The following is an 18,799-nucleotide window of genomic DNA, read 5'->3' as shown; positions in this document are numbered from 1 at the left end:
AACATTTCTATTTAAGTGTAATATAAAATTTAAAAACCATTTTTTTAAAGATTTTATTTATTTATTTAACAGCGATAGAGAGAGCACACAAGTAGAGCGGCAGGTAGAGGGAGAGGGAGAAGCAGGCTCTACGCTGAGCAGGGAGCCCGATGTGGGACTCGATCCCAGGATCCTGGGATCATGACCTGAGCTGAAGGCACACGCTTAACCAACTGAGCCATCCAGGCATTCCAAAAAACATTTTCAAAAGCTACCATTTTAATAGCAACAAAAACTATAAAATACTGTATTGTATACTTCAAAACTGCTAAGAGACTAGACTCTAATTGTTCTCACCACAAAATGGAAATGACCATTACATGACATGATATAGGTGTAAGCTAATGCTACTGTGGTAACCATATTGCAATACACAAATGTATCAAATCAGCACACTGTATAACTTAAATTTATGCAGTGTTCTATTTCAATTATATCTCAATAAAAATATGGAGGAATAAATTCAACATGAGAAAAAAATCAATCTGCAATATAGAATAGTGATTAAATACACAAATTCTGTATCTAGGCACCTTGGCTTAGATCCTGTCTCTGACATTAACTAGCTGTGTGATCATAGGTGAGTCAATTAACCATTATGTGCCTCAGTTTCCTGTGTAAAGTATCTCCTATTATAAGAATCTACCTCATAAGGTTGTTGTGAATACTGAATACAAAGTAATAGAATGAGTCTTTGTATATAGGAAACCATATAAAAGTGAAAACCATTATGATTATAACGGTGATCGCAGGGGTATGATAGTGCAGAGAATTACAGCAATTTTCTGAAAGGCCTTTTTAATTTTTTTTTTTTTTTAAGAGAGGGAGAAGTGGGGAAGGGGCAGAAGGAGAGGGAGAGAGAGGATCTTAAGCAGGCTCCACACCCAGCGTGGACCCCAACATGGGTCTCGATCTCACAACCTAGAGATCATGACCTAAGCAAAAATCAAGAGTCAGACACTTACCTGACTCAGCCACCCAGGCACCCCAAGAATTTTCTGAAAGGCTTTAAAAATACTTAATTAAATGGAAAATATACCATACCCATGGATAGGAAAACAATATAATTAAGATATTAATTCTCCAGAAATTGATCTGTAGACTCAAGAAATGTTAATTAAAATGTGAACAGGGTTTTTGGCTCTTAACAAGCCAGTTCTAGAATTTATATGGAAAAGCAGAGAACTGGATATAACCAATACACTGCTAAAGAATAAAAGTAAAGAGGGAGACTTGCCCTACTAATATTAAAATTTTATGAAGACATTGTGGAATTGGTTCAGGGTGTACAATGGAACAGAATACAAAATGTAGGAACAGAGGCAGCATGGCAGAGCTGTAGAGAAAAGAGGGCACGGTAAAAAAAAAAAAAAAGCTGAAAATAACAGTTATCTATATGGAAAAAGTTCTCACACACCATGCAGTACTCAAAAATCAACTCTAAAAGAATTAAGAACTTAATTTTCAAGAGCAAAACTTTAAATTTCATGAAGAAAATATGGGCACCTCTCTAACCTTGAAATAAGAGTTTCTTAAATAAGACACAATCACTCTACTACAAAAAAGATTCATAAATTCAACCAAATTAAATTTATGTTTCAAAAGATATCTGAAGACAGTGAAAAGACAAGCCACAAACTGGGAGAAGATATTTGTTAAAATGACAAAATATTTGTACTAAGAACATCTATAAAGAGCATGGTCAAATCAATAGAAAATACAACAGAAAAATGGATATAAACCATGAACAGATATTTCACAGAAGAGACCAATAAACATGAAGATATATGATAGATGATTCATTATCAATCAGGGAATATAAATTAAGCCCACAATGAGAAACTATACCCACTCCACTGGAAAAGATTAGGAAGTCTAATACCAAGTGTTGGAGAAGATGCAGATCATCAGACTCTCTCATACTCACTCTGATTGGTGCAAATTAATACAAACGATTCAGAAATATCATTTGGCATTTTAAAATGTTGGCACTATCAAAGTAAACATTTGTATACTTTATAACCCAGGGATTCTACTCCTAAGAGAATCACTTGCACATGGGCACAAGAAGTTATAAGACTGTCCCTACAGTATTATTAGTTATAGCAAAACAAACAAAACTAGGGGGAGAAACAAAATGCCCATCAATAGGAAAATGGATAAATTTTGGTAAATTCATACAGTGGAATGTTATACACATTTAAAATGAATGAATTCTAATTATATGTGAAACAGGGATAAATACTAGAAACATATTACTGAGTGAAAAAGTAAGTCACCAAAAGACTATATACATCTTGACACTCTTTTTTTATATAGTTTTAAAATGAGAGAAATTAAATGTTAGGGAAACACATAGGGGTGTGTACATGTATATACATATGTATTTGTGTGTGTGTGTTTAAAGCAAAGGAATAATAAACACTTAATTCTGGATAGTAGTTCTTAATGGAGGAAAGCAAGAAGACAGAATAGAGGAGTACATGGGTATATATGAGTTAATGGTAGTATTTTAATTCTTAGATTGAATGTACTCATTGTATTATTAAACACACTAATTTAAATAAAAGATAACTATGCATGGAAAAATTATATTTAAAAAATAAACTACACACAAATTTACACCTCGTTACAATCTGATTCAAACTATTACACCATAGTTTTAAGGTACGCAAACTGTTAATACACCATTTTGGAATAATTTATCATAACATTTAACTTATTTACACAACCTGTTGGAAAGGCTAGCAAGTAAACACCAGTTGAAAATAAGGAAGGAAAATGGTAAAAATTGCTTCCATAAAACTAATCTAAGGAAGTATGATAAACAGTTCCTGCAGTGTTAAACAAAAAAGATGCCAGCAACAAAAAGCAAAATGCACTGAAACCTATCAGTCAAGGAAATTTAGCTGTAAAAATACACATCACCATTATAAAAATAGAGAATAAAGCTACAATTCTATAATCCATTTGCATAGACTGAATGTTTCATGTCTCCCCAAAATTCATATATTGAAACCTAACCTGCAGGGACACCTGGGTGGCTTAGTGGGTGGACTGTCTGCCTTCGGCTCAGGTCATGATCCCAGGGTCCTGAGATCGAGTCCCATATTGGGCTCCTTGCTCTGTGGGGAGCTTGCTTCTCCCTCTGCCTCTCCCCTGCTTCTGCACGCTTGCTCTCTCTCTCTCTCTCTCTCTCTGACAAATAAATCAATAACATCTTAAAAAAAAATAAAAAAAGAAACCTAACCTCCAAGGTGACGGTATTTGGAGGTGGGGCCCCTGGGAGGTGGTTAGGTCATGAGGGAGAAGCCTTCATTCTGGGATCGGTGCCCTCACCGAAGGGACACCAGAGAACTGCTTTGCCTCTTTCGCCATGTGAGGACACATCAAGAAGATGACTGTCTATGAACCAGGAAGCAAGTTCTTACCAGACACCAGATCTGTCGGCACCTAGATCTTAGACTTCCCAGCCTCCAGAACTGTGAGAAATAAATGTCTGTTGCTTAAGCCCCCAGTATATAGTCTTCTGCTCTAGCAGCCTGAATGGACTGAGATACCATTGCAATGGGGAGCACACTGTGGGAGGGCTGACAGACTTGGATCCTAACTTTGATCTATGCCTGCTTAGGTGTGTGACCTTGGGTGGGTCATTTAACTTCACATGCGTCAAATAAGAGACTGTACCAAGTTTTAAAAATCTTTTTTTTGGGGGGCGCCTGGGTGGCTAAGTTGGTTGAGCGACTGCCTTCGGCTCAGGTCATGATCCTGGAGTCCCTGGATCGAGTCCCGCATCAGGCTCCCTGCTTAGCAGGGAACCTGCTTCTCCCTCTGACCCTCCCCCCTCTCATGTGCTCTCTCTTTCTCGTTCTCTCTGCCTCAAATAAAAAATCTTTTTTTTTTTTTTTTTGGTGGAAGCTGTAAGAAACTATTCTTACCAAGAATTAACAAAATCATGATGCAATTTCTTTATGTAAGTAGAATGATATATAATTTAGTGCTCAAGTGCCTTTGGATGGATGACAACAATGTCCACAAGCTCTGAGGAGAGAATAAAGCATTAATACAGCATTACCATCAGATTAGCTAAGATGGAAAAGGTATGTTATGCATAGACAGTTTCCAAGTGGTCTATGAATTTGCTTTTTGGTAGATCAGAAGTATTTCATCATATAGCCTTTCCATGTAACTACACTGAGGCAAAAAATAATAATTTAGGCATTATGATTTAAACATTAAGCATTAAATTCTATAATGGAAAAAATTTGATAAGTAAGATAAATCTTGCAGAGATTCTCTTATCTATAATTCCATGCAGAGGAACCTCTTTTGGAGGGAATATTACCCCAGTAATTACTCCAGAGCAGTGCTCTGCTCCCTAGTGCCCATGGGCAGGCCTCTATGTGGGGTGCCTGTGATTGGAAAGGAAATCTATTTAATTCTGGCTGCAATCTAGCATGCCCATCCCCCCAACAGAGCTATTTCACAAATAGAGCTGACATTTTAATCTACTATTCTGTAACACTGGTATCTATTTCTCAATTTATTCTAGGTGGTGAAAGAGGGTGCTAAGTTACTGTACCTCCTCAGGCCCCAATAGAATAGTATGCAGCAGGGAAAGTAAATGAAAGACACATGTATTAACATAAATATGTCTCAAAAATATAATGATTAGAGAAAAAGCAATCTGCATTTATGGAAGGTTTAAAAATAAATAACACAGTACCATATATTAATTCAAATACATAAATCTACATCATAAAATATAAAGGCACACATGAATGAGTTTAAAAATTCAGGATAGTGATTATCTCTGGGGCAGAGGAAGGGAAAGGCAAGCAGGCAGGGCTATCCACAGGGCCTCAATCATGTTTGGAATGGAATGCTTTGTTTCTTAACTTGGGAGGAACGTATATGCACTATTTTTCTGCCTCAATTATTTTACATGCACATAATACACACTGATGCACCACATGTACATCTCCAAGCTGAAAAAGCTCTACCGTGTCACAGTGAGGCTCTGTCAGCTCTTTTCCAGAATCCCTGGAACAAAGCCAGTGGGAAAAGGCATTGGCCATGCCTGTAGATAGACACTAAATGTAGCACTGGCTTCTACAGCTTTATTCTAAACAGGAGGAAAATCTATTAAACCACAGAATCAGGGAGAGTTAGAAAGAATTAAGCCAAGCAAACATCCAAGGAGTGAAATTAGTAGCAGTAAACCAAGGAAAGGCTTCTAGAACTTACTTTTGCCAGAATGAAACCTCAAATGCTATGTTTTAATAACAAAATCTTTTTGTTAATTATGTCTGAAGGAAGACTCAATAAGTATTCTCAGCAATGCATTTCAATGCCTTATAAATCACTAGAAAGTTTAATTCAGTGGAAACCTGAAGTCAGGATATTATGACTAATATGGTCTGAAGACACAAAGAAAGGAGAGCGTCTCTGTTGTTTCCTGATTCCCAACTCTAAATCAGACACCCTGAATCATAACCATGATAGAACAGAGTCTACAGATCTGTGCTGCTTCATTTAAAAGTGTATATATCTTTTAAGCTTTCATGTATTTTATTAAATTGTTAATTTTTAATAAGTCCTTTCCTCAAGAAGAGAGGTACTCAAGTGATTCATCCTTTTGGGACTGACGCACGTGCAGGTCTCAAGATCATTTGTTCATGTCTTGTGTCTCCAATGAAGAGGAACAGATGAAGACTACGTTCACATTACAAATCACTGACATTTAGATTAGATATTTGGTCCTTCATATCATTTTACAATTTGTAACCTAAGGATAAATAAGATGTTAGAAAAGGTAGCTGACCACGGATTGAAGTGATAGATACCATCCAGGAAAGTTGCTCTCCAGTCCAAGTCTATCCCAATTGCTGCCACATTTGTCTGTAACAGCCCAGTGGACTCATCAGTTTCTTGTGCCCAGCATGGACTCAGGATATCTGCTGACCTGAACTTTACTGATAATTAGAAACAAATATGGGAAGATGGTGGGGATACTGAAAAAGGATACTACAGCCCACTAGCGTGACTTTCTTTGTATATTGGGAATGCTCAGAAAACCTACATGTCTTGAGGACTCTGAACATCTTTCTTTATCCTTTCATCTCTCTGCTTACAAGGTTTATAACCTTACAGAAGGTTACAAAAGTAATTAATACGAATACAATATACACAATACGATATGAGATATAATAAAAGAATATGCTATGATATAATGAAATACAATAATACAATGATATAACATACTATGGAGGGGCATCCGTGAACAGTGCACATCACTCATTCTCTCTTGTAGAGTTTTACCTTCCTTACAGCATGTTATCCCTGTCTGAAGTTAACTTGTTTACTCAGTTGTCTGTCTTCTTACAACTGAACTGTGAATTCCTTGAGAGCAGGGATCTTGCTCATGGCTCTACCCCCAAGCACCCCAAAAGCACCAAGATGCACAGTAGGTACCAAATAACCATTTACTGGATGGACGAATGAATACATGCCTACCCAATTTTAAAACCCCTCTGCTCTAAGGCTTCGAAGCATGTAACAAATGCATTCCCTATTTTATCAAACTCACTGTCTTGAATACCGGGTTTACTGAAAAGGGGGGAGGGGAGAAGGAAATGGACTCCTTATAATATTAGAGCTGATGCCACAGAGAAGAGCATGGAAATGAATGCTGTTATTTAATTTACATATTTTAATCACATTCATCTGATCCATTAAAAACTAAAAATAAATCCTTTCACTATTTTTACACTAGGCGCTAATTTAATTATATTCTGTGACTAAAGCTATTACATTACGTATTTTCTATCCAAATTACCTTGTACTTTTCTAGCAATGATATGAGCTATCTCAATATGTCGCAGGTATTCTTGTAGTTTGAGAAATAGTATGAGGTAAAGCGCAATATGAACATATTACTGAATAAAATGCTTATAAAATTGGATTCCTTCTTTCAGCCAGAAAAAGGAGACACAACATATTAGGTCAGTCATTAGGAGTGAAAGCCCCACGAACGATGCCACGTCTGCATTAGGCGTGAATCTGGCGCTCCTACATGCCTACTGGAATTTGAAAAACTATGTTTTACTGAATACACATTTAAAGGAGAATACTATCCCTTAAAAAACAAATTCAAGAATCATTTAAACACAGTTCTCCTGGCATAGTTTCAGAATCTATCATGAGGTATTTTGTCTAAGTTAAATTCATAACTCCTCATTTTTCAAGCTGACCTGTTACAACTAATAGGCTTTAAAATGATGAACAGCCACAGAACCATAAAAAATATTTCACTTTCATAAAACCGAAGATCATTCTGTCTGAAATGAAGTTTCATGTTTAAAACTTTATGCATTTGGAAAAAAAACAATCATATACTCTTGGAAGAAATGGTCATTTTCCATGAAAGAAAATGTGAGTGGATTCAACAGTAGCACAAGTAAAACACACACTGTCAAATAAAGGCTGTTTTGCTATTTGGCAAATACAGAGCTTGTTTCTATATAATGGGTAGGAGAGAGGGAACAGGAAATTCCAGGTGTTTGCAAACCAAGAACACAAGGGTTTTTTTTGGTTTGTTTTTTTTTAACTTGGCCTTGGAAAATATTAGCTTTTAAAAAAAATCAGTGTTAGCATTGAATCATGTTTAGGAAATTATAAAGAGACAACACACAATTATAGTACCAGGGCATGTAAATAATTACAATTTATTCTCTACTTTTAAGACCATTTCTACAGAAATACAGAACTTTGAAATGCACTCTCATTAAAGAAGCATCTCAAACCGTATCTGTGTGTGGGCAATGGGACAAAAACTCAGTGGCTGATGGGGCAAAAGGCATGGCTTCAGCTGGGATCCTTTGTGGGGGTGATTCCCAGGATCACCCTCAGGTTTGGTGATTTGCTACTTTTTGCTATATCCTTTGGTCAAATTAAGTCACAAGGTCAGCTCAGATTCAGACAGTGGAGAAAAACTCCACCTCTTGATGGGAGGAGAGCCAAGGCACTCTGCAAAGGGGTGTGCCAACAGGGGTGGCGGGGGGAGTTATGGCCATCTTTGTAAATAACCAACCAGCACATGACTGAATGCATGTGGTCCTTCTCCCGTGCAGCGGGTGTCTGAATCATAAGGTTTGGGGGATGAACAGGAGAGCTTGTAACTCAATGAGTTCAATGTAAGAGATCGACTACAGTGACCGTAAAGATTGCTATCCTCATACATGCACATGGGGCATGGAAGCTTGCGCTTGCGGGCATACAGCAGTGTTCCAGAGGCCCGTGAGGGGTCTGGTCCCCACCCCCAAACACCACTGACAGAGAGGCGGGTCATGTGCAGGAAGAGCTGTACAGCAGTGCAAGGCAGGTGGCACGGGCTCAGTGCACAATGAGGTGCAGAAACTCTTGCTGCGAAGGCGCTGAGAAGAGGGGACAGTCACTGAGGAACGGATGGATCAGAACATGCAACAGAGGAGGGGACCCGACCTCATCCCAAGGAAGGGGCCGGGTGCACAGACCAGGGTGCAAAGGAGGGGACATCCCAGAAAGGAGTCACCGTGTGCACAGTGTGTGAAGGTAACAGCTCATCAGGAGGGAAGCTGGAAGAACTTCCAAGGAGAGGGGGCAGAGGGTAGCGAGCCGTGAACGTGGAGTTAAGGTCCGGCCTTTAGCACGTACACTTAGGCCTGGGGCCCAGACACATGCACCGAGGTGGCGGGAAGAGGGCTGATAGCAGAAAGACACTGCACCAGAAAAGGGACCGGTGACTGAATGAGTTTAGAGCAAGGGCAGAAAAGGAAAAATCAATGAGGACTGTGAGCATGAAGCTGGGAAAATCATGGACTCACTGACAGAAACAGAAGGAAAGAGCCGACTTGAGGACTAGGATAATGACTCTCCCTTTAAATATGATGAACGGAAGGTGACAACAAGCAACTTAGAACATTGCCAGCTCTTTATTAACTGTGTGCCTTTGGGAACATTATCTAACTTTTCTAAGCTCAGTTTTCTTATCTGTAAAATAGGAAGCATAATGGTGTACAACTCATTAGGTTATTGTGCGTGTTGAACGAAATCATGGCAATGCTGGGCACTCAAAAAATGACAGGGGGGCACCTGGGTGGCTCAGTCGTTAAGCGTCTGCCTTCGGCTCAGGTCATGGTCCCAGGGTCCTGGGATCGAGCCCCGCATCGGGCTCCCTGCTCAGCAGAGAGCCTGCTTCTCCCTCTCCCACTCCCCCTGCTTGTGTTCCCTCTCTCACTGTCTCTCTGTCAAATAAATAAACAAAATCTTTAAAAAAAAAAAAAAATGACAGGCATGTGTGCCATCATCATTATCCAGTTTATTACTTAACAAACAGCCCAGTAACTGGGTTTTTTGGTCACGTGAACTTAGGATTATCTGATACACCTCTTATCAGGGTTTTTTTTTTCCCTCTAGTACAACTGAGGTAATTTAAAACATTCTATTCTAATGGCAGTCCTTGTAAATTTTCCGTCGCATTTGAGTCTGAGCAATTTATAACCCAGAGAAGGCTCCAATTCTATGACAAATTCATCACTGCAAACCATTAAAACTAGGATGTCAGCTGACCCATCTGGATTAGATGTGAACATCTGACAGCTATGGTTCTTTCTAAGAAGCATAACCCAGTAGGTTTAAATGGGACTTCTTTACACTGAAAAAACCCAAAAGAACATGATTTAATAATAATTTCCAACATGCTAAGGATCCCTCTGAGATGAGAGGTTGTCTGTTTGGCTCTGTTTGTTTGGGATATAAGAAAATAAGATTAAACAAAGACTATAATATCCTATAGTAATAAGGCAGATACGAGCAGTGGGGAAACAGAGGAGGCAAATCCCAAGTAAATCTGAGAATTTGACATTGGAATTATTGGTAATCCTGGGCAGCAAAACACATATTTATCATGTACATAGTAAGTGCTTAATAAACATTTGTTAAATGATGCTGAAATTGATGATGTTTGAGGACAATGATGAGTGAATTATTTGCTTTTATTCTTTATTTCTTGCCATTAGACACTGTACTATTACTTATAGTTTTCTTTAAAGAGTAAGTAAACAGGGGGCACCTGGGTGGTTCAGTCGGTTAAGCAGCTGCCTTCCAGCTCAGGTCATGATCCCAGGGTCCGGGGATGGAGCCCTGCATTGGGCTCCTTGCTCAGTGGGGAGCCTGCTTCCCCCTCTCCCTCTGCCTGCCACTCCCCCTGTTTGTGCTCTCTCTCTCTCACTCTCTCTATGTCAAATAAATAAAATCTTTAAAAGAATAAAATAAAATAAAGAATAAGTAAACAAAGGTATGGAAACAGACAATCAAGGTATTTAAAGCTAGAAGGAGAGGAAACCGAAGTCCAGGGAGGTTAGCAGACATGCCCGAATCAGTTTCCCACAACACGGGAGCTGAGCCCAAACCACTGACCAACAGCCCTGTGTACACCCCACCACCCCAGCATGGAGAAGACACAGTAATGGAGAAAATCCAGCCAGTCAATTTTGTGATTTGCCTGAAGGTCTAACAAAAGGTTGAGAAATGTGAACTTCAATTATTTAAGCCATAAATGTTTCCCATTATGATATTTAAGCAGCCATGACCATCTAAAATACAGATTTTTTTTTTTTTTGGCCATTAACAGAGTCACATTTTACAGTTTGGCAGTATGAGGTTTTTGATATTTTTATCAAAAGGTTTTATGACCAAATTGTCAGAAATCAGGGAATTTTATAAAAAGGGTGTACAATTCAGCTAAAGTGTTTTCATATATTCACAGCCTTAGGTCTATGAAAAGGGTTATAGCCATAGATTATATAGCTCTATTTTTGACCGTGAAAATTTGTATGCTGTCCAGATCTTTATTCTATTGAAATTGAACTGGAAAGGGCCCTTAAATGAAATGATTCCTTCAAAATCTGTAAACTGTAGTAGACCTGATTGATAAAGAGATTCAAAATCCCTTTCAAGGGTGCACATGGGGAGAGCTATAAAAGGGAAAGATAAAGGTTCTCCCTTGCATGATGGAAGTGCTTATTTGTGCTTCCAACCTGGGGTCAGACTGTCTGGGGCAGAGCCAATTTCTATCAGTTCATGTGATCTTTGCCAAGTCACTCAGCTGCTCTGCCCTTTAGTTTCCTCATCTGTAAAATGGGGGCAACAACAGTCACCACCTCACAGGGCTGTTGTGAGGATCAAAGGAATTCAAGAGAAGCAAAGCATTTGGAAGAGGGCTTGGCAGGCTGTAAGCACCCCCTGTGTGCTCACTGTTGTTACCACTCCCTCCTGACCACTGACTCCCTTTTCTTTTTTTTTTTTTTTAAAGATTTTATTTATTTATTTGACAGAGACTCAGCGAGAGAGGGAACCCAAGCAGGGGGAGTGGGAGAGAGAGAAGCAGGCTTCCCATGGAGCAGGGAGCCCGATGCGGGGCTTGATCCCAGGACCCTGGGGTCATGACCTGAGCCGAAGGCAGACACTTAACGACTGAGCCACCCAGGCGCCCCCTGACGCTCTTTTCTTGCTCCATCCCCCACTCTTCTCCTTCATTCACTCCCGGTCTGTGCTTTCTCTCTCTCCAGATGCCTTTCCTCCCAGAGTTTTTCAAATCCTAACTCAGCTGCTAAATAAACTCCGGGATTGCCCTGGCTGGAATCAAATCCCCTCACCTCTTTACGTTTCTATAGTAGGTACTATCTTCTGCCTTATCTTACAGTCACTCCATGAAAGACTGTCCCTGTCTGATTTGCTCTTGCAGCCCTGAAGGTACCCTTCTTAGTGCCTTGCACATGGCACTCACTCAGCTAGCGTTTGTGGAATAAATCGAGAGAGAGAGAGAGTTGTCATCTACTGCCTGATCAACTAGTAGCTGTTATTATCACTGTCATGAAGGAGGAAAGGCTGGTCCTGGGAGGCTCAAACTATAAAGCTGAGGCAAACATCATGACCGCCTTTTGGACTAAAGCACATTTTATGAAATGCAAAGATAATTTAATTTCATGAAAACTTAGAGAATCTCTGGAACAAAGTCAATACAGAATAAAATCTCAGATTTGAAACGAAGCCAACTTGGTCAGTACGCCTGACTTGGCAGGGTTTGGTGTTCCTGTCATCTCTCCATTATCCATAGTGAAGAGGAGGAGTAGACCTTTCAAGATTAATACTCATTTGGCTTTTGCAAATTATTCCTGAAGTTAAAAACCTTTTATGCTCTCCTGTCTCTCTCTCTAGGATAGTCTAGACACCTCCATTAAAACATTAATAAACAGTGAGTGCCTATCAGGGGCCAGGCATAGTGTTCTCATATGTATTCACTCATGTAATCCCCCAAACAACTCTGTGATGTAGGTTCTCTAATATCCATATTTTACAGATGAGCTGACTGAGGCACAGAGAAGTTAAGCAACTTTCTCAAAGCCAACTGGCTAGTTCAGTTCATCTTATTTCAATCCCTCTTCCTACATATAATGTCCTATATGGCAGTGCAATGGGAATCAGTGTAGAATATTTGGGATACTCAGCTGCTAGTGAAACACGGGGCTAGAGGAATTCTCTCAGGTTAAGTCTGATCTGGTCTGGCTGGGCAGGAAGGGCCAAGTGTGTGAACTGCAATGGGTTTCAGGAGTCAAAGGAGCTCAGGTTAGATCCAAGCTGGCCTCCGAGTCCTAGGGGATCCAAGCTGGTGGGCAAAGCAATGGACTCCGACCTCTGCAGATGCACTCTACGTGAGACACACTCTCTCTTTGCCTGCCTATTTCCATCCGTCAGGTCTCACACTGGCTATCGCTTTCTCTGAAGTCAGCCTCATGCCCGCTCCCCAGCCTCCATTAAGCATCCTGTATATTCCCACAGTGCTTTGCAGTTATCTTTCAGGATTAACCATCTTGGATACTAACTACCTATCTTCCCAACTGGACTATAAGTTCCTGGAGGGCAGGGCAGTGTTTGTCTTGTTTACTTTCATATATTCTCAGTGTCTGCAATGCAGAAGATGCTAACACTTATTTCCAAAACAGAAAAAGATATAAACCTGAGGACAAAAGTGCACAGAGCAGAGACACCTCCTAAAGGGACTTGGGGCAAGGTGAAGACAGGAGTGCACGTGCACATTCATTAAGTATAAGGTGAGGACCACACATCTGATCGGGCATCGAGGGAGGATTTGGAAACGTTACCAAGAATCCACAGAGGGTCAGAATTTTAGTCACTGACTTGAAAGCTATACACTCCTGTGCCCAATGCAGTCACAACAATACAGGTGTCTACTGAGTACCCATGTCACTTTGAGTGTTGAGAGCTTCACTTGGAAGGCATGAGATTCTGACTTTTAGAGTTTTTAGCTTGTGGAGAGAAGCAGGAAGAACACCCGGGAAGGAAGAACACAAGGATTTGGAAAAGTTAAACTACAGTCTCTTCTTTAGAATTGACATAAGTTTACCGACTGGGGGACAGGAAACAACCAAGAGCTAAATAAGGAGAACTGGGGACACTATGGCATAGTATTAGGATGTGGCAAAGGGGAAACCATAAAGGCTATTTTGTTTTAGTCATTAACGAAAGTGCACCTACTTCACATGCTATGGATCGGGCTTGGGGGAGAAAAAGACAAATTAATCTAAGGCTACTCATTTAGTGATTGCTTCAAGCAAACAACTTTTAACAATGTTATGAAGCCAGCTAGCAAACTAAATAGAAATGAGGTCCAAGGAATCGAAACATGAAAATTTGAAGAGAAAAAGAACTGCACAAAGCAAAACAGACCAAATACAAGGCTAACCAAACAAGAGCTAAATCAAATAAATAGGCATTGCCGTGTGCCCTGGAGGACTGCCAAGGAGAGTGAATTTCAACAAAGAATGCGTCTGCCACCAGTTCGGAAAACTTCAATTCCAGAAGGTCTGAAGGAGGGCCGAAGCCACCGCAGAGCAACACGGGAGCACTGGGGTGGAGAGGCGCAGATCAGACAGTATTTCGGGCTCTGCAGACAAACACTAGACCCTTCCCCTAGCAAGACAGGAGCAGGCAGCCCACTACCTCCCCATGCACCCCAACATAGCCCTTGGCCAGAAACAATTCAGGTCACAGAAATTTGCAACTTTGAGGATGGCCTTCTCTTCCCAATTAGTAGATGAAAGGGCCACCGTCAATATTTCTCGGCCCAAATCGTAGGATCCAAAGTGTTGAGATGAAGCGAGCCCATGCAGCCCAAGTGAAGGCACTGGCAATCACCTGTGACCTTGGACCCTAAAGACAGAGTCCTGGACTTTGGGGCTGAAATCAAGGTAGATCAAGGAAGTCTCACTCCCTGGGTTGGAGCTCAGCTCTGGCCTGGTGTAGTCAGCAGTCATCCTAGGAGTAACAACCATCACCACCACTACCACAGTCCCTCTGCCTGAGCATTCATATTGTGCCAGGCACAGAACTAGGCGCTTTGCATGAATTAACCCTCTCCACAACCCCTTATTATCCCAATTTGATAGCTGCTCACTTTATAGATAAAGGAACCAAGGTAAACTGAGCTATTTCTCAATGGCCTTCCAGCCAATAAGCAAAGGAGCAGTTATTCCAAACATGCTCTCTTAACCAACAGACTTGGCCAGAAATGCAATAAAAGAAGGCAGATAATCAGCAAACACTTATTAATTGTTGGCATGGTATGTACTATGAACTATGCGAGGTGAAACTGGGACAAAAAACAAGGAAGACGAAGCAGAATTCCTTTTACTTACTCTGTAAAAAAAAAATCTTGAACTTTATTAGTCTTTAAAGAAAGAAGCCTCCCTACTCTTTAAAATTTACTGTAATCTATCCAGCAAATATTCAGGTTATTCAAATCTGTAAGGAGACTAACAAAACATAACAAAACAAAACAAAAGGAGAGTTGATAATAAGTAGCTCAGGGGCAGTTTTTGGTTGGCATTACCCAAAATGCAGACTTATTTAGTTCCAAGGACTGGGAGGCCTGAGAGTCTGAACTCCTTAAGATTTCCTGACCGTAGCATTGCTTTTTTGCTCAGATTTCTCTATTGCTCTCTTGATTGAAATTTCTGTACATTAATATGTGCTTTTTTTTCCTACATGACCTATTTTCCAATGGGACTGAGGGGGAAAATCGCAAATGCATATTTAAAGCCACAAGAATATTTAAATTCTCCCTATTTTTGTCATACATTTTTAGTACTTTCTATTTGAGATGAAAGATAAAAACTTGTGTGCATGATTAATTGTAATGATGAAAGAATGCGAGGCAGTTGCTTAAGAAACAAGAACAACAAAGGGATAAACTACTGCAGGCATCACCAGGACTGGAATGACACTGCTCTGTGTACTTGATTTCCATGGCAACTAGCAATGGGAAGACGAATGTTTCATAGTCACTCCGCTCTGCAGTACACGTCTATAAATCAAACTTGCATAAAGAGCACAAGATTTCTGCTGTGGGCTGTACTCAGAGCTGGTTTATTTTCCTGTTACTGTATAAGTATGGAAAAGAAGCATAAAACAATGAGGTCATTTTTAGTGGGGAACAAACTCCGAAATTACTAATACACCTGCGGCATAGGATGTCATTCATCTAGCAAGAGAGGAGAGGCAGGCGAGGCAGTGGGGGGAATGAAAACCCTGCCTGCTTCAGTAGGGGTAACAGACACAGGCACTCGTGTGCGAGCTGCGTGCCTCCCTGTCCCTCCCCTTAGCTCGGCTCTGAACCGTATGTGGGAGCATCTTCAGTAACTGTCTTGGATACAAAGTTTTCACTCTGATAATTGGGCAGAAACGATGCTCTGGGTTTAGTATGAAAGTTTAGGGAGGCTGAACAAAGACACATTTGTTTTGTTTTGTTTTTAAAGATTTTATTTATTTATTAGAGAGCGAGGGAGAGAGAAACAGCATGAGAAGGGAGAGGGTCAGAGGGAGAAGCAGGCTCCCCGCTGAGCCAGGAGCCCGATGTGGGACTCGGTCCCAGGACTCCAGGATCATGACCTGAGCCAAAGGCAGTTGCCTAACCAACTGAACCACCCAGGCGCCCCCGACACATTTGTTTTTATTTACATTGAAAATGGGTCCTCGTTGTAGAAGTTAGGGCAGAAAAATAATGGGCTGGTGTTGAATTGGGAGTCAGGAGACCTGAGTTTTGATCCCGATCTGTGCAACCTTGGGGAAGCTATTAAGTTCATTGACCTCCATTTTTTTAGCTAGGAGAGAAATGGTGTATGTGATTTCTGAAGTCTCTACCACCATCGGAGGCCACGATTCTGTAATCTCTGAATCTCAAGGTTCCAAATCAATGAGATCTAACCAAACATGTTAGCTGTGCCATTCCTAAAAAATACATATCTTACCAGACTAGCCATACTATTAACACTGTTTTATGATTTTACCATCACAGTGAAGCCTCTGCCAACCTGTGTCAATCTTCTAAATACAGAACACGCTGTGGAAAATGTAACAAATTTCATTATCAGAGTCTTAAAAAGTTTAAAAAAATGCACAACCTTATACCTGATTTTTATAACATTATAAAGAACACTTAAATTTCCATAATCTTCCTGTTACATGGATAAGTTCCTGCCAAGCAGGAAGCACCCTGCTCCTTGGAGTCTGCAGCTCTCCGTGAAGGTTTGAGGCTCTTCTGGGGTTCTTCTTTGGAACAGTAATGCTCAGTAAGAGTTTGTGAAACAAATAAATGAGTGGATAAACCAACCCCGAGGAATACCTTTGCTACATCTTTTAGCAATCTTGTATTGCCTTCCCCAGTCTTCAGTGTTTAGGCAGATTTCGACCAGCAGACAAATATCACCAGGGTAGAGAGGCAAATACCTGAAAGCCAGGTAAACTATCTGAATGTCTCTTCTCTAAGTCTGTGAGTCTACAAAATACCTGTGGAGGTTCACAATCTAGAATTACCTTCTCACCAGTGGAGCCTGAAGTATCACCAGACACAAAGAGGACCTCCCATCCTCAGGCCTGGCTAAGTCCGGCAGCAGAGCAGGGCCTCCAAAGGGTTGAGTCCCAGCCTCTGCCTCCAATGAGGGCAGAGCAGGGAAACAACACGCAAGTGGCACTCATTGTCTCATTTAATGCTTATGCCAACTCTGGGGAAAAGAGAGTTATTATCCCTGTTTTACAAGTTGGGAAAGCTGAGCTGTAAAGGATTTATGTAAGTGACTACAGGGTGATGGTTATGAAATGTGTAGCAAAATGCAAAACCTGCTCTCCCTGATCCCAAGGCCTCTCTGTGCTTCTGATGCATCTCAGGACACATTCGGGCAACAGATTATTGCTCTACTGGACTTCTTTGGCGCTAAAAAAACAGGGGGTTAAAAAGAGTTAAACAAACAAACCTAGCCCTAAAAAGCACACTATTAGTAAAAAATAGTAGTAATCAGGGGTGCCTGGGTGGCTCAGCTAGTTAAGCATCTGACTCTTGGCTTCGGCTTAGGTCATGACCTCAGGGTCCTGGGATCAAACCCCGGGTCAGGCTCCATGCTCAGTGCAGAGTCTGCTTGTCCCTCTCCCTCTGCTTCTCCCCCCCACCCCACCCCCACGCCACTCACACACTCTCTCTCTTAAATAAATAAAATCTTAAAAAAAAAAAAAATAGGGGCGCCTGGGTGGCTCAGTTGGTTAAGCGTCTGCCTTCGGCTCAGGTCATGATCCCAGGGTCCTGGGATGGAGCCCCGCGTCGGGCTCCCTGCTCGGCGGAGAGCCTGCTTCTCCTTCTCCCTCTGCCTGCTGCTCCACCCGCTTGTGCTCTCTATCTCTTGGTCAAATAAATAAATAAAATTTTTTAAAAAATAGTAGTAATCAGTATTTCTTAAATCTAAATTCAGATCATAAATAGAACCAGGTATACCACTCCAGGATACATTATCACCCATACTTCAACACAGGCTAAAGGCTATTTCCAGGATGGAGCCAGATGTCACACAACCATGTAATTTCCAATATGTGAACACTATGAGAGTCCATGACATCTTTACAGGAGTTTACTAGAAATGTATTCTGCTGCCTAGCAAAGGGATTTGGTTTGGTTCTTAAACTGAGAAGATGTAATAATTTGGGCATATATTTTTGATACTAATTTTTCAAAACCTAATAAAATAACACTTATTAAGGAAGGCTCCAGCTTAACCTCCTCGGTCCAGTTAGTTTCTTATTAGAGTTTTTAGCACCACCAACTGGTTAAAGAGATCTACTACAAGTTTGTTTGGCTCTCAACCTGCTTTATTCATTAAGAGAGGATCATACATTTATTTCACATTTAATTTGTGGTAAAGGAATTTACTTCAGCTACTAAATAAAATTAGAAATGCCTTTCCTTGTCAGTCAAATAAATAGTAATCCACTTTGGCTTGTTCACATAAGAAGAACATATATTTTGGGTAGTAAGTCATTAGAGAAAACTAAATCTACCCACTAAAACTAATTTGATTTATTATACCATAAGCTCGCCCTCAAAAAACAAAGACTAAGAACTACAATGAAAATTAGAAACTAAAATAGAGAGGAAACTAAATGGTACTGAATACTACACTAACCTATCGTGTTTATATCAAACATTAATTTAATTGGGAATAAAAATGATTGAGGAGGTAATTTCACTTTTAAAAACTTTGGAGTTTTCCACCAAGATTCTTGACTCACAGATGGATGCTGCCATCTGACAAGTAAATATATTCCACCATTTATCTTTCCTTCCTGTTTAACTGAACCCCATCCAGCAATGGGTGCT

General features: G+C 40.5%; 1 protein-coding gene across 2 annotated transcripts in view; it reads right to left on the bottom strand.

The window, feature by feature from the left end:
• EFCAB11 (EF-hand calcium binding domain 11) overlaps nt 1-18,799 on the bottom strand; it is a 142,152-nt gene that overhangs the window by 91,956 nt on the left and 31,397 nt on the right. The window lies entirely within an intron of this gene.

The sequence above is a fragment of the Mirounga leonina genome, unplaced genomic scaffold (genome assembly GCF_011800145.1).
Source record: "Mirounga leonina isolate KUSES-001 unplaced genomic scaffold, KU_Mleo_1.0 Mir_82, whole genome shotgun sequence".
In the NCBI taxonomy this organism is placed as follows: Eukaryota; Metazoa; Chordata; class Mammalia; order Carnivora; family Phocidae; genus Mirounga; species Mirounga leonina.
This window is presented reverse-complemented; position numbering and strand designations above follow the sequence as displayed.